This window comes from Pinus tabuliformis, chromosome 2_2, assembly GCF_031772625.1.
Source record: "Pinus tabuliformis cultivar Carrire ecotype Pingquan chromosome 2_2, CPIR1, whole genome shotgun sequence".
Classification (NCBI taxonomy): Eukaryota; Viridiplantae; Streptophyta; class Pinopsida; order Pinales; family Pinaceae; genus Pinus; species Pinus tabuliformis.
Genome location: NC_142300.1, coordinates 1,263,476,154 through 1,263,491,822, shown reverse-complemented (window position 1 = coordinate 1,263,491,822; position 15,669 = coordinate 1,263,476,154). Strand labels below are relative to the sequence as shown.

Sequence of the window (15,669 nt, the reverse complement as noted above, 5' to 3'; positions counted from 1 at the left end):
GAAATCGAGATCATTGTCCATAGAATTTGTGGGGGAATCTATCGGTGAATGTGGTGATGCAGGAGTAGGTTCAAGTGGAGGGTCAGATGTTGGGGTGGGGGGAATGACACGAGTAGAAGACTTTGCATGGATGTAGCAAATATGGGTGGAAGATAGAGGGTCACGATGCGTCGGATGAGGCAGGCCGTTAGGTGGCGGTGATGGGTAATCATGTGATGATGTTGTAAACCCGAGTGATATGGCATCTATGGGAGGGAGGTCAGAACCTTCGAAGAGTGAGGGTTGGCCTAATTAGACGCAAACACATATAGTAAGAAAGGACAATCAAGTTTTGGTGAGATTAAGGTGGAATGTGAATGGGAGCAGATAGTAACGGATTTTTAGCAGAGTGATGAGAGGGAATGCCAGGTGGAGGGCATGGAGAAGTACCTGTATACAGTGGAGAGCCATTGCCGTGCGTTGGAGTCTCAGTGCCCCCATATGAAGAGCCATCTACAAATATATCTTTTGCTTGTTTCCATATCCCCTTCCGAGGCCTACGAGTTGCCATTGGTCTGGCACCCCATAGACGAAGACAATAGGCGAGAAGGTGTCTGGTGCAGTGGAAATTGAGACAATGGAAGGGGACACCCCAATAGTCTAGTCTCTGAATTAGTTTTGTGTCGCTATAGCTGATAGCGATGTGGCCCGGAAGTCCTCCCCTATAATTGTTTTCAATGAGAATCCAAGCAACTCTTTTGTCTGGTGCCCCCAAGCATCGAGGGTCTACATATACGAACTTCCCAATTTCATCTCCATTATTAGTGAATACCCTCTTCGACCATAATTCAATGGGGAGATAAGGAAATTTAACCCAAATAAGATTATTTTGTGGTGTGTCTCGTAATGGGTTAAAGCCAATATACCAAGAGTATATAGCGAGAAAACTGTGACCCTTAACCGAGGGAATAGATTTAATCTTTTCAAGATCCTCCTTATTCCACTGCATGTTGCTTCATTGGAGGAGCACTTCTGGTAGTAGCAATAGCAGCGGTGCTCTTCACCTACCATGCCCGCAAGATGATAAAATCCCATCTCTATACTATTTCAAAGGTAGAGAAATTCGAAATGCCAACTAGATTTTCCTTGGAAGAACTCAAAAGGATGACCAACAAATTTGTAGAAAAGTTGGGAGAAGGGGGTTTTGGTGTGGTGTATAAAGGAAAACTTCTTAACGACACTCTAGTGGTTTTTAAGCTTCTTGATTGGAAGAGGCACATCGAGAGCCAATTAATGAATGAAGTGGCAACCATTGGACGGATCCATCATGTCAATTTGGTTCGCCTGTTGAGGTATTGCTATGAAAACCTTACGAGTGCATTGGTCTATGAGTACATTTCTAATGGGTCTCTGGAGAAGTTCATATTTGAGGGGAAAAAGGAGGAGCAAGTCTTAGGGTTCAAACAATTGTATTTGATTGCTTTGGGTGCAGCTCATGGAATTGCATATTTACATGAAGATTGTGACAAGCACATCATACATTTCGATATCAAACCTCACAACATCTTGCAGGACGATGAGTTCAGACCAAAGGTTTCAGATTTTGGTCTCGCAAAACTTTGTGGGAAGGGAGATGACCATATATCTCTCACTGTTGTTAGAGGGACACCTGGTTATGCTGCGCCATAGCTGTTTAACAGAGATGTGGTCCTTCTTACTGATAAATCAGATGTCTATAGTTTTGGAATGCTTTTGCTAGAGATAGTTGGGGGGAGAAAGAACTTGGATAGCAATGTGAGCCATTCCAGTTAGTTTTACTTTCCTCAATGGGCTTTCAAGATTCTTAACAGTGGGGAGTTGGGGACGACATTGAAAGAAGGAAAAATGGACGCAGAGGATGTGGAGAAGGCTAGGAGTCTCATCAAGGTTGGCCTATGGTGTATCCAATACAAATACATAGATCGTCCTTGTATGAGTAAGGTTGTTCAAATGATTGAAGGTAATGGAGACGATGTGGCCAATCCTCCCTCTGCCTTCGTGTTCTCCTCACCTGCACCTGACATCCCTTCATTGTCTTTATTATCTTCCATTGAAGAATCTTGTTCAATTAGATTGTAGGTTTCTATGTAAGAGTTAGGATCTTCAAACTGTCATTTGCTGCCCTTGCCATTTCTTTGCTCTCACATAAGGATATTGTTGTTGGATTTCAAAGCTTACAAGTGTATGGATTTATTAGCTCTCACATAAGAATATCATTGATAAGCTTTTTAGAATGTAGAAGTATATGACTTACATTTATATAATTGGTAAATAAGCTTTATTTATTAATCACTATGAAACACTATGAAACATATATCTTATTTGGTTGTTTTCAGGGTTTCAACTTTTATAGTATTCAAACTCTTAATACAGGAGGAATTGAAATCGGGAAAATGTGTCTCACACCTTTTTCTCCTCGTGGATTCTTTTACCTTCTACTCTCATGATTCCACTTCAAGGAATGCATTACCAGATGCAATGAAATGTTTACAGAGATATCTATTATATATGTTGAGAGAGCTCAGAGGGTTTTGATTTATTGAAAAGAAAGAAATGGACAAAAACATTATTCTCTGTTCATGTGAAATGTTGTGTGAATGCCATACCAATTCATCCATGAAAAGTGAATGTATATGACCCAGTTTATCTTACATCTCAAAGTTCAATAAAATAATAACGAGATATTCAAAAAAAAGAGCAGGATTGAGAATGGTATTTTGAAACTTCAAACATATTTGTAAACTAACCACTTCATATTCTTTATAAATCTATGAGCACTCAAGTAACTCCTTAACAAACCATTACATCAAGTATGTTAGAGTCGGTCTAGTTATCCCTCCACCAGAGATCAAAGCTCTTTTGCATTTCATGATTAGGTGTCCCAACAGTTTTGATCAGTTGCATTTTGTTAGGCATGCCATAACTCTGATGGAGTGGGTTGTTTCATTCATTCCCCTCGTGCTTGGCACTGCTGGTTCAGGCCTGTTTATTAAAATAAGTCTTCAAAGGTCATTTACAATCATGTTTTAAATTTTTAGGTCTTAGGTCTAGGGTTGAGTCAATTTTGTCTTGAAAAAGTCTTAGAAGACCAGCAGGCCAGAGGGATGTCTTTGATAGATCATCACTTCAATAATTTTCATCATTGTACAGCTGAATTAGGACTTCTCTTCAAAACTCTGTTTTGAAGATAAGTCGCCATCTCATTTTTGTAAAAATTGTAAAAATTTTCAGTTCTTCAAATCGTTCAAGTGCAGCCTTGGTCTCCTTTGCCAGAGCATATCAGAGCTATCCCTGCAAAAATTATCAGAGAGAATCATTATTTCAACCAATTTTAAAGGGGAAATCAAAAAGGTCAAAGCCTATTAATTTTCAAAAAGTGTCAACAACCAAACATAAGAAAATGGGTTTTGGGTTAAGCAAAAATCAACAAGGAGTCTATATGAAGATATTTCTCCTCATTTGCAACCCATTCTACATTCCAAAAGCAAAGAGCATTGTTTTAAGGCGATTTTGTGAATTTGAGGGCAAATCGGGCTGTTTCCAAGGCGCGCTACGCATCAGGTTGGGCGCGCTACGCATTGAAGTGTATGCCTAGAACTTGGCCATAAATCACTAAAACGCCTCTTCTCAAGCATCAAATCACAGGTAGGCTTACATTCACTGCTTGTTCTTGGTTTTTGGACGGTTTATGTAAGAGATTATGATATATTTGCCATGGAAAACCAAGTATAAAAACCCTCCTTGTCCATTAATTTGCTGTAAGGATTTAAATGCCAAGATTGCTGTAGGGTTTCGAAAGTAAATGTTAACCAAGGTTCTCATTTTCCTATTTCCTTTTGATTCCCCATCCCCTATATTTACCAATATTTTCCCCAATAATTCCTCCTAAAACCCTACACTATTCTCCCTCAAATCCTAAACCCCTCCCTTCTACTACAAACATATTTTCATACCCTACCTCATCCCAAACCCTAAAACTTCAAGATTTTCATGTCCCTTCCCTTCCCTAAATTCCTTGTTTTATTTCCATTGTCCCCATTTCCCTAATGTTTCCCCTTTCCTAACATTTCCCTTGTATATTTGTGTCCCCTTGGTCACAGCATTTTGAGAGAAAGAAAAAGTCTACAGTCAGATTTTGCACACAGTTGTATATCAGCATATATAACATGTCAGAGACCAAGTCAGCTTATGAGCAGGATTATGATAGTGATTCTACACCAGAGGTAAGTGTGCCAAGGAGGTATCACAAAGGTGGCAAAGGTGGTCGGCATGTCAGGGAGGAGCCTACCTCTTTGGCTCAATTGAAAGCTTGTCCACTTGCAATGGATTGTTTTCGGTATCTATCATGTTTTGAATACTGTGAGCGGATCTCACAAATCCAGCATCATCGGGAACTAGTCCGTTTATTTGTTCTACATTTGCAGGATGGTCATGTAAACCTTGCCGGAGTGAATTTCACCTTGTCACCCGAGACTATTGCTCAGGCCACTGGGATACCAAATGTAGGGGAGGAATGGAGTAAACGCCAGCAGTTAGACAGATTTCACTATGAGCCATATATTAAGCCCGGATGTGTAAGACACTTGACTGCAGTTTTTCCTTTCAGATTCCTAAGGGATGAGTATGCACCATTGATGAAACTCATCATTCGATATTTCAGTTGCGAGGGCAGATTCTCACGTCTCTACGCGTACCATGTCCGTTTGTTGATGCATTTTACAAGGGTACGTATGATGAACATTCCATTTTTCATGTGTCGCAACATAGAGAGGATGGTGCCTTTAGTACAAAGGAAGAGCCTAGCACATCAGCATAAAAGCATCTATCATTATGCATTGATCAAAATCATAGTGATGCATCAGTTGGCACAGCAGGGCATTACTTGGGAGGATTTTATTTCTCGTGACCTTTTCATAGCGCCACAGCCACCTCCTGAGATTGTTCATGACGAGGGAGGGCCTTCACATCAGTTTGATATTCCTGAGATAGAGCATGTCAGCGCTCCAGCATGTGTGACATATCAGCGAGGACACAGGGCCTTATTTGCATCTACACGACGAGTACTATCTCCACCCGGGGTGGAAGGGGTCTCGTTGACTTCATCAGCACAGCGAGTGTTATCTCCACCTCGTGTGGAAGGGGCCTCGCTTTCGACAGCAGCACCGCAGGTACAGGATAAGGGCAAGAAGCCCAAGCATGAGGAGAGGCCTTCAAGTGAGCCATCAGGTTTTGTTACTAGTCATGATGAGACAACTTCATATATCAGGTATCTAGAGCAGCGCAATAAACAGTTAGAGGACGAGCACACACTTATAGAGCTGCAACGAATCCGTGAAGACCGTAGGTTGGCCCATAAAAGACCGAGTGACTAGACACCTGTTGCGCGGAAATTTGTGCTTGAGAAGGTCAACCGACACTTGGAGGGGTTGTTGGCGAAAGCCAATAGAGACAAAGACTTGCTTCGTCACATGAAGAATCATTACTGGGCCCGCATGCATGTTTGCAAAGCAAAAATTAAGATCCTTAAGAGGCGATTGAGCAAGGCACTAAAACGGCGGAAAAGGCCCGATCCACTCCAAACTTTGGCTGAAGCCTCTTTGACTGAGCATAGTACTTGATTGGGGACCCCCAGCCCAAATTTCAAGAAATTTGGGGAAAATTTTGTCAATTTTGAAATTTTTATGTAAAAAACAGGTTTTTGGGCTCAACGCGTAGCGCGCCGCGCACTACCCTTAAAATTGGGAGGTCCAAATCACGAAAGGTTTGCATTTTTGGATTTGTCATGATGAAATACACCTGCTCAACCACTGCCAAGGCATTTCATCAAGGTTTGGGTCCCCAAAAGGTCAAAAAACATGGAAAAAATGACCTCACTGCCCCTTTTTGGACACACAGGAAGCAGTCTTGGGAGAATGAACTTTTGGAGGGGCAAATGGACACCAAATTGGAAAATTCTACTTGGGTTGGAAAGTAGACATCCAGATCTTTCCAACAAGCTAACCTGAGCTAAATTTGGATGCTGGAGAGTGCCCCAAAAGTAGGTGGAAAGGCGCGCTACGCGTAGGGCTCAGGCGCGCTACGCATCAGGATTTTTTGCACATTTTGCACCTTCCAGCTCAGGAATTCGCCCAGTTTTGACCAGTTTTGACTTGTGATGGGATTTTTCACCCTCCTTGATATAATTAATGTAATTTTATGTTGATTTGACACTTATTTACCTATTCTAGATGATTCATTCATAAAATAGCAAACATTTAATGAATGAATTGGTTTCCTAGCTTATAGAGGCAAGTTGTTTTGACTACCTAGATTATAGTGCTTTGTTTAGAATTGGTTGAAACAGCTCCTAGGATGATGAGCTCGACCCCTAGAGGCAAGGGAATGTGTTAGCTTGCCTATATTATGTATTTTCTTAGTCATTTTCATGGTTGGACTCTTTCGAAAGAGGCTTTGAGACTTTATTGTACATTTTACTTCAGCATTTTGGCAAAGGGAAGACCAAAGATTTGCAGCACTATTTGGAATTCTTGTGGCTTTATGTCTTGATGGTGTGTTTCTTTCAGTACTTATAAGTTTGTTATGTGTATCATTTTCCCTCTCTCATCTTCTGCAATTGAACAAATGAAGTGTTAAGGTAGAATCCATAAATTTGCTATGCTCTGCCTTTAAATTTGTTTAATTTTCCATGTTTTCTTCAGTTTAAGGAGAACCCTTGCGCTTGCTTGCTCTCCTTAGCTCCTCACCTGTCTGATCTATTCACCTCATCACTTTAAAAGCATCAAAACAATTTCCTACCTTGCTCCAATCAGACCTCTGCAAAAACTGTGTCTCATCCCCGCACCCAAAATTGCTTTTCCCTTTGATTCAACAAAAATCCCAAAAAATCACCTTTAAACCTTTGCACTTAATATCTAGCCTAAGATTAGTATTCCTTATTGGTCATCTCAACCCCTTTGAAAATCTTTTGCCGAGATAGACCCAGAGAGAGCCCTCTCCTGTCCTCGTAGGGCTAGCTACGAGGCTGAGCGTGGTATGATGTTGCCTTGAGTTTTGCCTTCCTCAGCCTGAGGCGGATTTGAGTGCTAACATAGTGGCGACCATACTGGGGAACGAAATCTCAACGGTTTGCTTGCTGATGAGTTTGTATCACAAGTCTTAGACGGAGCCTGAAGTTATGCCAGGTAGCCTTCAAAACGCTTTTGCTTTGCATTAGCGAAAGTAGATAAACGCTGCTTCAGTCAATCTCCAGTTAGCTTGTGAAACTTGTTTTGCAAATCACCCCAGTACTTTGTTGGTTCTAGACCTTGGATGATTGAGTCTAGCAAATTCATAGGCTGAGATTTATTGTGGCCCTTTGATTGTTCTTAACAATTCCACACTGGCTTCAAAAAGACATACGAGAGCTAATCCAGATCCGAATCCACCTCCTATTTACGAAAATCCAAACTTGATTCGAAAAATCCTCCGTCAAGAAAGCTCGGCGACTCCCTTGGTTAAATCTCATTCATGTCCTGCAATTTTTGAGTATCTTGAAGAACTTGATTTTGACGAGAAATTTGAATTGTTGCTCTTTAAAACTCAATCCGAAAGTGCACTTGATTCTCTCGTTCCAAATCCTGACTTTGCTGCAGCTCTTAAAGTTGAAAAACATAATAAATTAATTGAAAATTTTATCTTGAGGCACCTTCAGAGTGACATTCAGGCTGCAAATATTGTTGATTTCTTAGAAGCTGCATCTGCGAATATTGGATCTGCTGTCACGGCTTCCGCTTCGAAAAATCCCACCGAACCGCCTTTCATTCCCACCATTCCTGTGCAACCTATAATTAGTTATTCAGAATCTGCAGCTAATTCCCCTCCTTCATCCCACATTACTTCTCCTCCGCATACACCACCTCATACTCCTCATACTTCAGTTACATCTACTCCACCAACTACTCCCAGACCAAATCCGCCTAGAGCAATGGCTGCTCGGTTTGCTCCTCTCGCTCTTCCTCAAGATTTGCATGATATGCCCGCGGATTATCAGAGTAAGATTCCTTTATTTGATGGCACTCCTCAAAGTGTGTCCGCTCAGTAGCAAATAGACAAAATGGCAAATTTTTGTGATTTATATGAGATTGATGAAGAGGATGTAACTATGCGGTTGTTTGTGAAAATATTCAGAGGAGAGGTAAGAAAATGGTTCAGAGGCTTGGGAGCCAGAAGTATACCTATGTTGGCTGAACTTCAGAGACAGTTTCTAGATCGTTGGGAACTCAGAAAGGATCCACTTCAGATCAATGCCGAGTACAATAATATCAAACGCAATCATGGTGAGTCTGCCCAAGACTATATTATCAGGTTCAATACAGTTTATAATGCTATTCCGGATGATTTAAGGCCATCTAGAAAATCAGCTCTTCTCAAATTCCCAGATGGTTTTGATCCGGAGATGGCTTATTCATTACGGGATAGAGATCCGCCTACTTTAGAAGATATGCAAAAGATTGCTGTTAATGTTGAGGCAAATCTGAATGACAAGAGAGCACAGTTGAAGGCAGAGAAAAGAGTGACTATAAAGGAAGAATCTACATCAGAACCACCTTGGCTTCATGAGATGGAAAAAATGCTCAAAAGAATGAACCTTGACAAATCAGAACCGCAGATTCGTAATCCAAATTACCATGGCCAGCAACAACCTCAGTTCGGAATTAAGCAGCGTGAACCAAGAGTACAAGAGCCGGCAACCCAGCAACCGATCAAGACTCCTCTTTTGCAGAATTTTGTGAGTCAAGATTCAGATGAAGATGCTGATGTAGTAGGGGACCAAAATCACTTCTTTACTCCTGATGATCTGCCCATTTACATCACTGAAGAAGAAGAGTATGGAGAAAGTTCAGGCGCCCAGCAAGATGAAGATTTTATCTTAGCTAATGATGCAGATTTAGATGAATACCAAAGAGGATATTTGAATGCCTTGTCCTCTCAACAGAAGCAGTATTCATTGAGGAACCGAGATGTGCCTATCAATCCGATTCAGAAAAGAAAAGAAGCTACAGCACCAAAGACGGATTCACCGATACCACAGAAAAAAGGAAAGGAGACAATTGATCCCACAACTAGCAAGATATCAGCAGCAGAAAAGACAAATCAGCCAAGTGTAATCAAAGATAGGAGGGAAGTTTCGGTCAAAGAAGTCGACAAACTTTCAGCATTTAGTTTGGAAAATGAAATTTCCAAATTAAAAGTATCTATTCCTTTGACTGAAATCATGAAAAACAGCAGCTACCGAGGTCAAGTCTCTAAAATTCTGAATTTTGATCCCATGTTTGACACGGTGAACGTTGAAGATGATCAACCAGAATTGATATTTTGGCCAGCATTGGATGGTGAGTCCCTTGACAGTGATGTTCCTCCCTTTTATATCAGTTTGAGATTGCATGAATATGTTTTGCACAATGCCATGTTCGATTCGGGTGCTTCGCACAATTTGATGCCAAAGGCGATCATGGAGAAACTGGGGTTAGACATTACAAGAAAATATCATGATTTGTATTCATTTGATTCCAGCCATGTAAGATGTATCGGGCTCATCAAAGATTTGGTTGTTAGTTTAGACCAAATCCCAGCGAAGAATGTCTTGATGGATGTGGTTGTGGCGGACATTCCTCCACGTTTTGGTATGCTACTTTCAAGATCTTGGGGGGCTAAGTTGAAGGGCACTCTACAGTTAGACTTTTCTTATGCTACAATTCCAATCTTCGGTCAAATGAGAAAGCTATATCGAGAGCAAAAGATGAAATACACGATAACCAGCAAAGAGAAGCCAATCAATCATCCTGTAAATTATGTACATACAGATTTGGAGTCATTTGTTTTATTTGCTGATAGTTTTAATGATCTAGATAGTCAGTTAGTTCAGATGGAAGATATACCAGAGATCACTGAAAATTTCAGATAAGTTCTGCAAAAGGAAAAAGGAGAAAAGCCAGCTACTATGGAGAAATCAGCTGAGGATAAGGGGCAGCAAACAGAAAAAACAGAGCTAACACAATTTCAACACTTGGAAGAAGATGAAGATGGTCTTTGGACCATGGATTTTGATGGCGCAGTAGGTAGTGATGGTGCTGGTATTGGTGTGTGGATTCGAAGTCCCTTTTCCGCTCAAGACAAAGTTCTAAGCAAGGTGAGAGTGTGTTGCTATAAACTAGCATTTGACTGTTCAAATAATGAAGCGGAATATGAGGCTCTCATTGCTGGCCTTAAGATTCTTAGAAAGCTGAAAGCAAAGAAGATTGCAGTCTATGGTGATTCTGAGTTGGTGATAAAGCAAGTTAAGGGTGAGTTTCAGGCCAAGCATCCTCGTATGAGGGCATATCGAAATGCAGTCTTAGATATTTTGAAGTTATTTTCTGATCATACCTTGACATGTGTGCCTCGCACACAAAACGGTGTTGCTGATGGACTTGCTAAGGCAGCAAGCAATCTAAAAATTCCGATGAATTCTAGCAACAAGTTTGAGATTCATGTGAAACATCGTCCCACCGTCCCAGACAATCAGCGGTGTTGGCAGGTCTTTCAAGATGATGAAGAGATCAATCAGTTTCTGCAAAATAAGGGTAAATTCAAAGATACCTCAATAGATTCTGAACATGATGATGATAGTGATAATATACAAGTAAATCAAATGGACGTGCTGCAACTTAAAGATAACATTATTCCTAAGGGATTGATTCCTTTAGAGGAGCTGTTTGACCAAGATGATGTGGCCCGCAAATCGACATTAAGACCGACTGAAAAAGTTGTTGAAGAGGTAAACATTGGGACAGCTGAGAATCCCAAGATGGTAAAGCTATCAAAGTCATTTTCACCAAAGGTAAAAGAAGAGTATATCAGATTGCTGTCTTCATTTTCTAATGTTTTTGCATGGGATTACTCAGATCTGAAAACATATGACACAAATATCATTCAGCATACTATTCCTATTAAGCCAAATCAGAAGCCTTTTCATCAAAAGTTAAGAAGAATCAATCCGAAGCTGCTGCCATCAATTGAAAAAGAGGTAAACAGATTGTATAAGTCAGGAATCATTGTGCCTATCCAATTTTCAGATTGGATATCAAACTTGGTACCCGTAAGGAAGAAAACAGGTGAGATCCGTTTATGTATTGACTTCAGAAATTTGAATAAGGTATCCTTAAAAGACAATTATCCACTGCCCAAAATGGACCATATATTGCAGCGAGTAGTTGGAGCATCAAGGATGTCACTACTCGACGGCTATTCTGGATACAATCAGATTTTAGTACATGAAGATGACCGTGACAAGACAGCATTCACCACTCCATGGGGAACGTTTCATTATGCAAAGATGCCGTTTGGTTTGAAAAATGCAGGCGCCACCTTTCAGCGTGCAATGGACGTGGCTTTCGCCAATGAGAAAGATGTGTTTTTGGTTGTTTATCTGGATGACTTAACCGTGTTTTCAAATTCTGATGAGGAACATTTGTATCATTAGAAAGTTGTTTTCCAAAAGTGCAGAAAATATGGCATTTCGCTGAATCCGAAAAAGAGTCTTTTCGCCATGGAGGAGGGCAAACTTCTTGGCCACATCATATCTAAAGATGGCATCCGTATTGACCCTGCACGTGTTGAAGCCATTCAGCAAATTGAACAGCCCCGGAACAAAAAAGAAATACAGTCCTTCAATGGTAAACTGAATTTTCTGCGTCGCTTCATTCCAAATCTAGCAGAGCATCTTAGAGAAATCATGAGCATGCTGAAAAAGGGCAGTCAGGTAAAGTGGACCGAAGAGGCGATGAAATCATTTAATTTAGTGAAGTTAGCTCTTTCTTCAGCTCCTATTTTGATCAGCCCAGACTACACTCAGGATTTTATTTTGTTCTCATTTGCTTCTGAGCACACTTTGGCAGCTGTATTAATGTAGAAGAGGGAAGGTGTTGAAAATCCCATTGCTTTTTTCAGTCGGATTATAAGAGATGGAGCATTAAATTATAACATCATTGAAAAGCAAGCACTTGCGCTTGTAAAGGCCTTGAAAGATTTCCGTGTGTATTTATTGCATTCCCATGTTCTAGCTTATGTTCCTAATGCAGCAGTTAAAGATATTTTAGTACAGGCAGATCCAGAAGGCAGGCGGGGTAAGTGGATTGCTGCGTTGCTAGAGTATGATGTGGAGATTAAACCAGCCAAGCTGATCAAAGGTCAAGGACTCGCCAAGTTAATGCCTGAAACAAATTTGCAAGTTCTAGACATAAATTTGATTGCTGCCATGTTTGATGAAGATGAGGAGAATTCATCCGTTAAGGTATCTAAAATGTTTCTTTCTTCTCCTTGGTATGCTGACATTTTATACGTACTTCAGCATTTGTCTTCACCTCCCGAAATGCCTAGAAACAAAAGTAGAACATTGAAATTGAAAGCTGCAAAATTCTGCATACTAAATTCTGCATTGTATTGGAAAGACCCTGGTGGAATGTTATTGAATTGTTTGGTAGAGGAGGAAGCTAAAAGAGTTGTGGAAGACTTTCATAGAGGTGACTGTGGAGGCCATCTGTTTTGGAAAACCACTGCGAACAAGATTCTAAGGGCAGGTTATTATTGGCCTTCATTATTTTCAGATGTATATAAGGCTGTTAAGAATTGTCATGAATGCCAAATTTTCGAAGGGAAGCAAAAACTACAACCATTGCCTCTCAAACCAATTGAGGTCAGAGCACCATTTCAGCAGTGGGGATTGGATTTCATCGGGGAAATTCATCCGGCATCATCAGGACAGCATCGATGGATATTGACAGCCACATACTACTTCACAAAATGGATTGAAGCAATTCCTACTCGACAAGCCACGGATGGGGTAATTATCTCTTTTCTTGAAACCAATATTTTGTCACGTTTTGGATGCCCAAGTAAGTTAATCACAGATAATGCAGCAACATTTAAGTCAAAAAGGATGATTGAGTTTTGTTATAAGTACAACATCAGCTTGGGACATTCAACCGCATATCATCCTCAAGGAAATGGATTGGCGGAGTCATCTAATAAATCTTTGGTCAATATCATTAAGAAATTGTTGGAAATCAGTAAAAAGGGCTGGCACAAGAAGTTGATAAATGCACTATGGGCTGATAGGGTGAGTCAGAAAAAGTCTATTGGCATGTCTCCTTTCGAGTTGGTGTACGGAATAGACACGGTTTTTCCAACTTCACTTGCTGTCCCGGTAGTCAAATTGCTTCAAGAAGCAGGTAGTGAGGAAGATCCTATGCAGAGAAGGATTAATCAAATGATTCATTTACAGCAAACACGGGAGGAGGTATTTCAAAACACTTGCAGGTTACAGGAGCGCATCAAAAAGATTTATGACCGGAAAGCAAAGGTGGACACATTTCAGCTAGATGAGGTAGTTTTGAGATGGGATGCTCGACATGAAGACAAAGGAAAGCACGATAAATTTGACAATTTATGGAAGGGTCCTTATAAGATTGCAGCATATCGTGGTCAGAACGCTTTTCTTCTCAAAGAAATGAATGGAGATGAATGTCCTGGAGGGCCGATTAATGGTCGGATGTTAAAGAGATATTACTTCTGAGTATTTTCTGCTCATTTCATCATCATTGTACATATCATTTTACTTTTATTCTATTGTACATGTAAACTAACTTATCATTTTCAGTCTAGGGCCCGAGGTGAAGGCTATAATTCTGAAAATGAAGGTTAGTTAGTCTACGTTTTTCAAGTCATTTGTTTAAATATTTTAGTTTTGAGTCTAGTTTGGTCAAAGCAGTTTTTGGTTTTTCTCAAGTTTTTGTGTCGAAAATAATGACTCCATCTCCCAATGGATGAAGGCACTGTCTAGCTCTTATAGAGATCTGCGGTTCTTGGCATCTCCAAGGAGCTACCATCCCCATTGGAGCCAATGTTAGAGTCGGTCTAGTTATCCCTCCACCAGAGATCAAAGCTCTTTTGCATTTCATGATTAGGTGTCCCACCAGTTTTGATCAGTTGCATTTCGTTAGGCATGCCATAACTCTGATGGAGTGGGTTGTGTCATTCATTCCCCTCGTGCTTGGCACTACTGGTTCAGGCCTGTTTATTAAAATAAGTCTTCAAAGGTCATTTACAATCATGTTTTAAATTTTTAGGTCTTAGGTCTAGGGTTGAGTCAATTTTGTCTTGAAAAAGTCTTAGAAGACCAGCAGGCCAGAGGGATGTCTTTGATAGATCATCACTTCAATAATTTTCATCATTGTACAGCTGAATTAGGACTTCTCTTCAAAACTCTGTTTTGAAGATAAGTCGCCATCTCATTTTTGTAAAAATTGTCAAAATTTTCAGTGCTTCAAATCGTTCAAGTGCAGCCTTGGTCTCCTTTGCCAGAGCATATCAGAGCTATCCCTGCAAAAATTATCAGAGAAAATCATTATTTCAACCAATTTTAAAGGGGAAATCAAAAAGGTCAAAGCCTATTAATTTTCAAAAAGTGTCAACAGCCAAACATAAGAAAATGGGTTTTGGGTTAAGCAAAAATCAACAAGGAGTCTATATGAAGATATTTCTCCTCATTTGCAACCCATTCTACATTCGAAAAGCAAAGAGCATTGTGTTAAGGCGATTTTGTGAATTTGAGGGCAAATCAGGCTGTTTCCAAGGCGCGCTACGCATCAGGTTGGGCACACTACGCATTGGTGGCGCGCTACGCATCAGGCCGAAATTTTCAGTGTAATTTTGCACAGGTGCTATGCATCAGGGGCACGCGACGTGTTGGGTGAGGTGCGCTACGCATTGAAGTGTATGCCCAGAACTTGGCCAGAAATCACTAAAACGCCTCTTCTCAAGCATCAAATCACAGGTAGGCTTACATTCACGGCTTGTTCTTGGTTTTTGGACGGTTTATGTAAGAGATTATGATATATTTGCCATGGAAAACCAAGTATAAAACCCCTCCTTGTCCATTAATTTGCTGTAAGGATTTAAATGCCAAGATTGCTATAGGGTTTCAAAAGTAAATGTTAACCAAGGTTCTCATTTTCCTATTTCCTTTTGATTCCCCATCCCCTATATTTACCAATATTTTCCCCAATAATTCCTCCTAAAACCCTACACTATTCTCCCTCAAATCCTAAACCCCTCCCTTCTACTACAAACATATTTTCATACCCTACCTCATCCCAAACCCTAAAACTTCAAGATTTTCATGTCCCTTCCCTTCCCTAAATTCCTTGTTTTATTTCCATTGTCCCCATTTCCCTAATGTTTCCCCTTTCCTAACATTTCCCTTGTATATTTGTGTCCCCTTGGTCACAACATTTTGAGAGAAAGAAAAAGTCTACAGTCAAATTTTGCACATAGTTGTATATCAGCATATATAACATGTTAGAGACCGAGTCAGCTTATGAGCAGGATTATGATAGTGATTCTACACCAGAGATAAGTGTGCCAAGGATGTATCACAAAGGTGGCAAAGGTGGTCGGCATGTCAGGGAGGAGCCTACCTCTTTGGCTCAATTGAAAGCTTGTCCACTTGCAATGGACTGTTTTCGGTATCTATCATGTTTTGAATACTGTGAGCGGATCTCACAAATCCAGCATCATCGGGAACTAGTCCGTTTATTTGTTCTACATTTGCAGGATGGTCATGTGAACCTTGCT

The 15,669-nt window shown here is 40.5% G+C and overlaps 1 pseudogene; it reads left to right on the top strand.

The window, feature by feature from the left end:
• Positions 1 to 1,143: 1,143 nt before the first annotated feature.
• Positions 1,144 to 1,668, top strand: LOC149198085 (rust resistance kinase Lr10 pseudogene; annotated as a pseudogene).
• The last annotated feature ends 14,001 nt before the right edge of the window (positions 1,669 to 15,669 follow it).